We start from the raw sequence: 11685 nt of genomic DNA, 5'->3' as shown, positions 1-11685 counted from the left end.
GTCACATGTTAATATCTGTCTTTCCTCCAATAAAAATGTACTGTGTTGGAAGGAAGCAAGCTACCGCTTGATTGTTTTCTTGATTAGTGATGTAATCGCAAAATCAAAAAAAAATCAGTGCTTTTAAAGAAGGAGTGGATAGCAGTTTGAATCTCTGTGTTCAAAAGGTAAAATCTAAAAAAAAAAAAAAAAAAAAACAGAACATATCACATCTACCCTAATGTTAAGTCATTTAAAACTCACTTTACTCTTAAATTTACTTTGTAACTTATCAGTCTATGCCTTTGTTCCCTTATATTTTTTGTAGTACTTATGTTCGCGCTTTCTTAGGTTAAAATGTTTTTGTTACCTTTTATTTACATGAAAGTATCCTAATACTTGTATAATTATATGACTTGAAAATCTAATTTCCCCTTGTTTGTCACTTATCAGTCCGTGTATGTCTTTAATTTGTTTCTTTATATTTTGTAGTGCTTATGTTCGCGCTTTCTTGCGTTAAAAACATTAGGATATAAAATAAAAAAAACTACGTTATCGTAATTAATAAGACAGTTTGTACAGGCTTTCACAATTTGCAGTACATGTTAAGCAAATATTACACAAACCATATACTATTTATGCCACAACAGTTACTCTATTGGATGAAGAAGTGTTTGAGGCAAGGCGTATTATGACCAATTCCGACACGAGTCTGAGACAAGTATAAAACACCACAACAGAACAGGAGAGTCCAAAAAGCAGATGATAGCAGAAACAATTAGCTATAACAAAATTCTAGGTAAGATTATTTTCATGTACCATTTCTATAAAATTGAGGAACTCAGATGCCCTTGCTTATGGATTTGTAATTCTTTATAGCATTGATTTCTAATGCAATACTCATTTTCTTGATATTTTTTCTACCACCATGGTCGACCGCGGGCACATGGCGCTGTGATTAAATCGTCTGCTTTAGGTCACGGAATAAGGAGTTGATCATTACATCGCGGGTTCGAATCCCACTGTGGTACGTGGAGACCAGTCCTTCGGATGACACCGTATAAACCGAAGTACCGTGTCGCAGTAGGTGCTGGCACGAAAAAGATCCCTCACTGCTCAATGGCCCTGTGTCATAATTTGTAGCTCTCCATTGGCAAGTGGTGGCGTCTCCATTTTAGTGAAAAATTCTCGAGAGGGACTTAACAACATATAATCAATCAATCTACCAAAATGATTCTCAGTTTAATACATATAATTTAGATTCATAATGTATTCTTACTTTTCAGGGACCCCCCACCCCCCCCCACCCCACCCCCCAAAAAAAGCATAGAAGAGACAAAAGGAAAAACGGGTATATGTGCAGCTTTAAAGCTATGATCATGAGCGCCCATTTTATTTGATCTGTTGATAATAATTTGTAACAATGTAAGATTTCCATGGTAATATATTTTATTTAACGAGAGTTACTTTAATAAAACTTTAAAAAATAATACACTGAAGAATGTATTTATCTTCACCACCTAATAAAGGAAGCGACAATTTTTAGGTAATCTTACGGTAAACCTGCGTTGAGTAGTTGCTAAGAAAACTGCGACGGCAATTTGTTACGGACAGGCGGACGGACACACAAGGGTAAATCAGTATACCCCCTCTGCTTCAAAGCGTGGGTATAAAAATTAATAGGAGTGTCACAGAACCAGGCAGGAAGAATATTTCCTTTTACGTAATAGCAACACTTATTTGCAATCTTTTAATTATAGGAATGTGAAGGAAAGGAAGCAAGCTACCGCTTGATTCTTTCCTTGATTAGTGATTTAATCGCAAAATCAAAAAAATTCTGTATCATCTTTTAAAGAAGGAGTGGATAGTAGTTTGAATCTCAGTGTTCAAAAGGTAAAAAAAAAAAACAGAACATATCACATCTACCCTAATGTTAGGTCATTACAAACTCACTTTACTCCTAAACTTCCCTTGTTTGTCAATTATCAGTCAGTGTATGCCTTTAATATGTTCCTTTATATTTTTAGCTCACTTGAGCCGAAGGCTCAAGTGAGCTTTTCTGATCACATATTGTCCGTCCGTCCGTCTGTAAACTTTTCACATTTTCGACTTCTTCTCAAGAACCAATGGACCAATTTTGACCAAACTTGGTACAAAGCATCCTTTGGTGAAGGGGAGTTTAAATTGTTAAAATGAAGGGCCAAATCTCCTTACAAGGGGGGATAATCAAGAAAAGACAAAAATAGGGTGGGGTCACTAAAAAATCTACTCAAGAACCACTGGGCCAGGAAAGCTGAAACTTATGTGGAAGCATCCTTGGGTAGTGTAGATATTAAATTAAAATCATGACCCCCGGGGGTAGGGCGGGGCCACAATAGAGAATCCAATTTTTACATAGAAATATATAGAACAAATCTTTAAAAATCATCTTCTCAAGAACCACTGGGCCAGGAAAGCTGAAACTTATGTGGAAGCATCCTTGGGAAGTGTAGATATTAAATTGTTAAAATCAAGAACCCCGGGGGTAGGGCGGGGCCACAATAGGAAATCCAAATTTACAGAGAAATATATAGAACAAATCTTCTTCTCAAGAACCACTGGGCCAGGAAAGCTGAAATTTATGTGGAAGCATCCTGGGGTAGTGTAAATATAAAATACTTAAAATCATGACCCCTTGGGGTAGGGTGGGGCCACAATAGGAAATCCAATTTTACATAGAAATATATAGAACAAATACTTAAAAATCTCCTTCTCAAGAACCACTGGGCCAGGAAAGCTGAAATTATATGGAAGCATCCTTGGGTAGCGTAGATATTATATTGTTAAAATCATGACCCTCGGGGGCAGGGCGGGGCCACAATAGGAAATCCAAGTTTTACATAGAAATATATAGAACAAATCTTTAAAAATCTTCTTCTCAAGAACCACTGGGCCAGGAAAGCTGAAAATTATATGGAAGCATCCTTGGGTACTGTAGATATTAAATTCTTAAAATCATAAAAGGGAAGGGGGTAGTGGGGCATGATAGGTATAGCAAGAGGGGGAATCTGGTAAGAACTGCATCACCCAAGTTACTCAATTGAGCGATGTGGCCCATGGGCCTCTTTTTTGTAGTACTTATGTTCACGCTTTCTTAGGTTAAAATGTTTTTGTTACCTTTTATTTACATGCCTTCAATTTGTTCCTTTATATTTTTTGTAGTGCTTACTGTATGTTCGCGCTTTCTTACTTATGTTAAATGTTTTTTGGGTTTTTTTTACGTTTTATTTATATGAAAGTGTCCCAAATACTTGTATATATGAATTGAAAATGCCAAGGTGGGGTGGTATTTTTGTTTAAAAGACATTAGGATAATAAAACAAAAAAAACTACGTTATAGTAATTAATAAGACAGTTTGCACAGGCTTTCACAATTTGCAGTACATGTTAAGCAAATATTATACAAACCATACTCTTCATGCCACTACAATTACTCTATTGGATGAAGAAGTGTTTGAGGAAAGAATCTGAGACAAGTATAAAACACCACAACAGAACAGGAGAGTCCAAAAAGTAGATGATCGCAGAAACAATTGGCTATAACAAAATTCTAGGTAAGATTATTTTCATGTACCATTTCTATAAAATTGAGGAACTCAGATGCCCTTGCTTATGGATTTGTAATTCCTTATAATATTGATTTCTAATGCAATACTCATTTTCTTGATATTTTTTCTGCCACCATGGTCGCCCGCGGGCACGTGACGCTGCGATTAAATCGTCTGATTTAGGTCACAAAATAAGGAGTTGATCGTTACATCGCAGGTTGGAATCTTACTGTCGGACGTGGAGACCGGTCCTTCGGATGACACCATGTAAACCAAGTACCGTGTCGCAGTAGGTGCTGGCACGAAAAAGATCCCTCACTGCTCAATGGTCCTGAGTCATAATTTGTATCTCTCCATCGGCAAGCGGTGGAGTCTCCATATGAGTGAAAAATTCTCGAGAGGGACTTAACAACATATAATCAATCAATCTACCAAAATGATTCTCAGTTTATTAAATATAATTTAGATTCAGAATGTATTCTTACTTTTCAGGGACCCCCACTCCACCCCAAAAAAAAGCATAGAAGAGACAAAAGGAAAAACGGGTATATGTGCAGCTTTAAAGCTATGATCATGAGCGCCCATTTTATTTGATCTGTTGATAATAATTTGTAAAAATGTAAGATTTCCATGGTAATGTATTTTATTTAATGAGGGTTACTTTAATAAAACTTTAAAAATAGTACACTGAAGAATGTATCTTCACCACCTAATAAAGGAAGCGACAATTTTTAGGTAATCTTACGTCTGCAGGCTTTGTTTTATTCAAGTGCAGAAATTGTATATATCTTTAAAGTCATTTTGTACCAGAACTACTAAATATGATTAATATATGCATGATTTGCTTTACTTCCAATGTAGGTCAGGATGAAGAGAATCTTCTGCCGTTTTGCAGGTGACGGAATTTCAGACACGAATCTGTTAGAGCTCACTCTCTCACAAGTGCTTTTCTCCAGACTATCCTTCTATAATCTGCTTCATCGAACCGTATTAGCAGCAGCTCCAACCATATTCACAGACAACACTGCAAATGCTAACTTTAGACCAGATATGGTTTATAAACATGTAGAAGAGATTCACATGTATTATCACTATAACAATATCACACCTTCTTATACATGTACATGTATTTCACAGTGATGTTCATGTAAATACATACAAATTTACCTACTTGTAAAATCTTGTTTGTTTGATCTTTCTGTGAGAATTTTTCACATTTTGATTGAAAAAAAGATTAAAAGGTCACGGTATTATGTTTAAATCATATAGGGATAATTTACAATGATTAGAATGCATAAAGGTAGGAAACAGTATACAATTGTGAACATTAAATAATTTTTTCCTTTGGTATACATGTATTTAAAAAATTAAACTCGTGCCAAAATAAACAAGACGTGTTTCTGAAACACTGATCCCTTCCTATGGCAGCTTTTGGTGAAGGTTAAAATTTTTCAAATGCAAATCAAACTCCAAGGTCAAAAATGTTGTTACCCAAAAGAAATCTTGTCTCAATGAATTTATCTGTGAAATATGAAAGCCCTCAAGTGTAAATCAAACTGAAAAGTCAATGTCAAGGGCTCCAATTTAAGGTATCCATGGGAATGTTTTGTCACGAGAAATACACGTGAAATATTAAAGCCCTAGGAAATCTGTTCAAAAGACATGGCCAAGGTTAAAGTTTTTTCAAAAGTAGTCAAACTTCAAGGTAAAGGTCAAAAGCTCAAAAGTATTGATATTCATATAAGACCATTTAGCTTTTGTGAACAGAACGCTACAGAGCATGTAAGTGACCGCCTGGATCACTTGATTTGCACATGTGCAGAACGATGGCAGATGTGAAGGACACATGGTCACATGACTCTGTTTAACTAATATAAACTAATAAAGGTTACCACATTCTTGTATCAACAAATTAAGGAGTATGTTGTTCCACTCCTCTCCTGTTTCCCTACACTGTGGGTCCAAGTCGGTGACGTCATACACGATCTTTCATACTACGTGAATACAATGGCAGTTTTATTTCTTCTGAAGAACCACTAGGCCAGAAAAGCTGAAACGTATGTGGAAACATCCTGGCGTAGTATAGATTCTAAATTGTCCAAATCATGACCCCCGGGGATATGATGGAGCCACGATAGGAAATCCAAGTTTTATTTTAATATATATAGCAAATAATTTAAAAATCTTCTCAAGAACCACTGGGCCAGAAAAGCTGAAATTTATTTGGAAGCATTCTTGGGTAGTGTGGATTATAATTTGTTTAAAACATGACCCCCCCCCCTCCCCCCCGTGGGTAGGGCGGGACTGCAATAGAGAATCCAAGTTTTATATATACTGAAAAGAAAAGTCTTTGAAAAATCTTCTCAAGAACCACGTCGGCTGCGTGGCGCAGTGGTTAAAGCGTCTGCTCTAGAGTCGCGAAGTAAGGAGTTGGTCTTGCTTACATTGCAGGTTCGAATCCAAGTGTGGGACGTGGAGACTGGTCCTTCGGAAGAGACTGTATAAACCGAGGTCTTGTGTCGCAGTAGTGCTGGCAAGAAATAAGATCCCTCCCTGCTCAATGAACCTGAGTGCCGAGTATAGGACAAAATTTGCAGCTCTCCACCAGAAAATTCTCGAGAGGGACGATAACCAATCAATCTCAAGAAACAATCGGCCAAAAAGCTGAAACTTTTTGGAAGCACCCTGGGGTAGGGTAGATTCTAAATTGTTCAAAACATGACCCTTTGGGGTAGGGCGGGGCCGCAATAGGAAATATATAGGAGAAACCTTCTTCTGAAGAACCACTGGGCCAGAAAAGCATCAATATTCAAAACTGACATATGATTTTGACTGAGAATTTCCTCCTTGGAAAGGGAACTATGAGTATAAGTTGGATTACCACTTGCATAATTTAATCCAAGTTCTTCTAAAATACAATTTATATAATGAGCCTTACAAAGGAAGACAATGTTGTTACCTGCTTTGCCAGCAGGGACCAGTACGTACTGATCATGTAATCTATCAAATTCTTTTTTCACTTGTAATTGTGATTCTACAGAGAAGATAAGGCTTATAAAAGACTTCAAATAAGTATCATCATCACAAAGGGACAACTCTGCCGTTAGTACTCCCATCTCTGACACGCCTGTCGTTTTCTTCCTTGTTGTCTCTTTTAGGCCTGGTACAGAAGCAAATCCACGGAGAATACAGACAGCAGACGACGATGACGACAGCAGTGACGACACACATGACGCCTAGGAATGTCAAACCCAAGATCGCTCCTAAAGATTTGAATGGAGAGCTCGAGGCAGTAGCAGGGTTGGTTATAGCCGCATCTAAAATGTTCAAAATAGCTTTTTTACTTTCGGAAATACAATTACTCCTGACAATATGTAATACGAATTTGTAATTTACATGCAGATAATAGTTGGTCGTAATATTTGAATTCCATTGTGTAGCTTATATCAAAATGGTTTTACATTATTCATTTCATCACATACATGTATATATAAGGGATTTCAAATCGGTTAATTCCGGTATTTGATATTCGGATTTTCGGTTACTCGGACATTTTCCCGATCGAGTACTTATAGATACTCGGTAAAAAGTGTAAATAAAATTGTGTTACATTTCTTCAGCCTATTTAATCTTTGTTAAACTACAACGATGGTTTCTTTTGCATATATAATGCAAAGATTAATTAATACACTAATTAATACAAATGGTTTGCAGTTCTTTGTTATGATCAGACTACATGTATAAAGAAAGACAAGGGACACGTACGTTGTTGGGATCACTAAGCAGATTTCTTCATATGTTGGTTGTTAAAAGACTAATGCTAAATTTATTCCGCATAACTGATTTTAAACAATTTTTAAGTATTCAATTACATGTATTTCTGAATATTTTTTTCACTTTTTAATTGGGTATCTACATGTATGCATGTCCGATTTCTCTACCGAATAATGATTTAAAGATTATATACCATACTTATACGATGTTCAGTGAAACAAATCATTGAAGCCAAAAATTACGGGCCACAAAAGGTGAGAGTCACTAATTACTGTATATTATATAAGAAGATTATTTTCGTAATTTTCATTGGCTGAAAGGACGTCACGTGATATTCCTCCTTTTGTGATAAGTTACGTAGAACGTAACATCATAGTATAAGAAGCGTGTTTTTAACAATTTTGACGTAATGACAGCCAAGTCTCTTTAGTTAGGACGATGTCAGTGCATTCACTTTGAGTGATTTAGGAAATAACTATCTTCTTATTTGGTATTTGCAATCGTAAATGCTAATTTAACGATCGCAAACTGAGATTTACCGGCGACGCGTAAGCGAGTACCATTTTTGTATTCGATACTCGGACGTTCGATCGAGGACCCGATTAATCGGGTACACGTCGACACTAATATATAAATGAAAGAATGTGTCATACAGCATACTGTTATCTTGTGAAACAACAGTCTCTCACGTTTGACATGTAAATAGATCTGAAAATAAATGTTTAACCAAATTTTGCTTTAACATGTTATCAAGCTTAAATAAATAATTAAATGTATCACAGACTGCTCCTGTATAACCTTTGTCACAGGTACAGGAATATGTACGATTGGTATTGGTACATGTCCCATGCTTACAGGGATGTTCTCGACAGGTCACAAGATCTACAATTTAAATTTATATTTAAACCAGAGGCTAAATCAGTTCTACATGAACGACCACTCTTCCGCTCAATGACTTTTTAGCCGTGCTTATTGCTCAAAGAGCAATTGCCGGCTTATGGGATCCTGTTCAAGGCAGGATGTTGACCCAATAGTCGCCATTTTAAAGTTACCTGCAAAAATATAGTTCTTACTCTCAGCCGCTTTTGAGATAATACAGTCATTAAATAAAGCAACAAAAATAAAACGAAGTTTTATCTATATAAAATAAACATTAGTAGTAATGACTTTGAAAACTTCATAAGTCAAAGAACATAGTTCATTAGCGAAAGGATTTTTGATAATCAGTGTTACCGTAGTTCTCTACACATACGAGGTAAAGCAGGAGAGGGAACCAGACTGGCCTGTTTGTTTACATTCAGCTGCGGTACCAGATTAATTCTGATTCTGACAAAATCGGACCGTGGTATTAGGATTGAAAAACTCACTGTCAGTGTCTTATCATTTATATTGATGGTTTTAAAATATTTTTTTCATCAGAATATAAACGTGGTTCATGTAAGAAATCCATTCTACTCTGTAAATGAGCCCGGCTCTCTGTACTTCTGAGTACTTTGATTACATATTTTATTTGAAATACATTTCGGCAAAAACGACTCAAGTACGTAAGTAAAGGAATTTTGTTAAAGTTAAAGTCATCACGTTTATCTTATTGCTTGTTTGTTAGATTACCATTAACTTCTTTTTCAAGTAAAATATCCAAGTATGAAGCAGAAGTGTCGGACTCTGTGGTATCTTTTAATTCAAGCTCTCCAGGATAAATCATTATCGACGTATAGGAATTGAAATTACCATTGTTAATTGCCAATACGTCGTCGATATATCTAAATGTCGCGTTGAAGGCCACGGCAAGTGTTTTCTTTTCATGCATAAGATTTTGCACAAATTCTGCTTCATATGAATACAAAAATAGGTCTGCTAGTAACGGAGCGCAATTGGTCCTATAGGAGATAATGAACAGTATTCAAGATAAAAAGTCCGTTAAATAACACAAAATAAGAGCAGGGCAAACACGGACCTCCGAAACATCAGAGGTGGGATAAGGTGCCATGGAGTGAGCATTCCCTGCCGACCGGTCACACCCTCTGTGTGCTCCTTGTCATGATCGGGAAATAAACGAAAAATCCGTCGTTAATTTAGTGTATGAATATTGGACTAACAATTGGTATGAAAAACGTCAGTCAGCATTTGACTCATGCAATGATAAATTGTATTTACTGACATGGTCATTGTATCGACCAAAGAAATGGTGACTTTAAACGAGACGGTTGATATTCTTGTGTCATCAACTTGTTTGTCAATAGTTTACGTCGATCTAAAAATTGTTCATAAGTAGAGCATGCTCTTGCGGATCGACTCAAGTGAGATATATAAACTCAGTTTGCAGGTGATGAGGGTATATTGCTTTATAAGTAAGGGAAGTTGACGATAGAAAAGTTAATGTCATCATGGCATAATATCATTAAGATTCACTGTTGTAAATAAATAACCACATGTATAATTACCATCATAGTTATATATATACTGTAGTTTAAACAATTTGCAAACATTTTCAAGCATTTTTTTGGAAATAGAGAATAACCTTAAATTTTTTCGATTTCAATAAAGAGAAAAAGAAGTCAACATACAAAAAGAAATTAACATCAAAACTTTTAGGTGCATTCAATACAATATTCATAAATATATTTAATGAAAAATAAACATTATTTCAGCAGATCATAATTTGTATGAATATTTAAGCTATGATATTCTGTGTACAAGGCTACCTGGTTTGTAACCTTCAGCTATTTTTTTAAAAACATAAAAAATCCATTACTGAAACATTCTATCTTCTGCGAATTCAAAGCCAACATTAACTTAAAATTGAATATTATAGTCAACTACAGTAAATATTTTGATACTTTGATTTACACTGAAACTTTTCTCTTTTTTTTTTTTTGAGATTTCGAAGCTTAAATCCCAATGATATAACTTTGGAAATGATATGTAAATAATACATAAATTGAAAAAAAAGTTCATCATCTAGGTTGGTCTAGGAATTAATTACAAGTTTATTTTTCCAAAGCCCAATACCTCTAAAATTATCACGGTATAAATAAATATCAGTGCAGATGAATTATCGGCGTATATGACTTTTTTTCCGGTAAAAAGCAATGTTTAGATTTTTAGCATGTTTTGCTATATTTTGCTAGTTACGAGGGGGTATATGATAAATTTATCATTATAACAGTAGCTTGATCCGAAGAGCCGTATCACGTCTCGTTGACAGGCGCGGATCATCAGATACGGCTCTTCGTACCCCCTCGTAACTAGCAAAATATAGCAAAATAAAACTTCAGAGATCAATTGTATAGCATATTCATAAAACAAGGCTTCGCGTCTCGTTAGATCTGATGATCCGCGCCTGTCAACTCGACGTGATACGACCCTTCGGATCAAGTTACTGTTATAATAATATATATTTAATTACTTGATCTCTTATCGTTTTTTAAAGAAATCTTATGATGAGCTGATGTATGATCAGGGGAGAACACGATTGATAATTTGTAGGTAAATATGCATGTATTGACGTAAATCATATTAAAATTTATTATTTTAAAAAGTGTATACTATATACACTTTCATTTCTTAAATACTTTGTCAAAAATTGAAATGTTCGGTGAAAATTATTATTTTCAATATTCCATTCAATTATAAGCGTTTATGATTAAATTCTCGTAAATTTCATCAAATAAATTTTGACTTTGATAGTCAGACTTGATATGAATAGCGTTCGTTATTATTGGCTATTATGATTATCAAATTATCAAATTACTGTAACATAATTTTTGTTTCCTATAATATTATTGATTTTAATAATTATTACATTTTATGTAAAAAAAAAAATTAAACATATTCAAAGGTTCTCTAAAATGCACACATTCAAATATTTTCACTAAAATAAATTTTGATTTGTTTTGTCCATTTATGTACTTCTTTAAAAAAAAAAAAGGAAGCATTGATGAAGATTATATTTAAATATACAATTTGATAGAGATCTAATTTCCTACCTTGACAACAGTCCCCCATAAAATGTGGATCACATACACACGACAAAGATGCAGGATGTAGCGTGCCACCATTTTCACATATTCGGCATGATTGAGACACGTTCATCGGGAAATTTATACTTTTGTTACAGCTTCTCAGACAAGTTTCTAGAGTAGCCGGTAGTATCGAGCAGCACATGTGACGGTATCTGTATTGTGACTGTCTGCCACAGGTACCAGTGCACGGACTCCATGGTAACCAGTCAAAGAAATGACATTCCATGTCCAAAGTGCATTGCGGTCGACTTAAATAGATACTTATGGCACAGATATTCAGTAAAACATATACCACTTTCATATTTTCAGCTGAAGAAAAA

This window comes from Saccostrea cucullata, unplaced genomic scaffold (assembly GCF_032062105.1).
Source record: "Saccostrea cucullata isolate Sc308-1 unplaced genomic scaffold, CSIRO_AGI_Scuc_v1 ctg1963, whole genome shotgun sequence".
Classification (NCBI taxonomy): domain Eukaryota; kingdom Metazoa; phylum Mollusca; class Bivalvia; order Ostreida; family Ostreidae; genus Saccostrea; species Saccostrea cuccullata.
Note: the sequence above shows the minus strand (reverse complement) of the source record.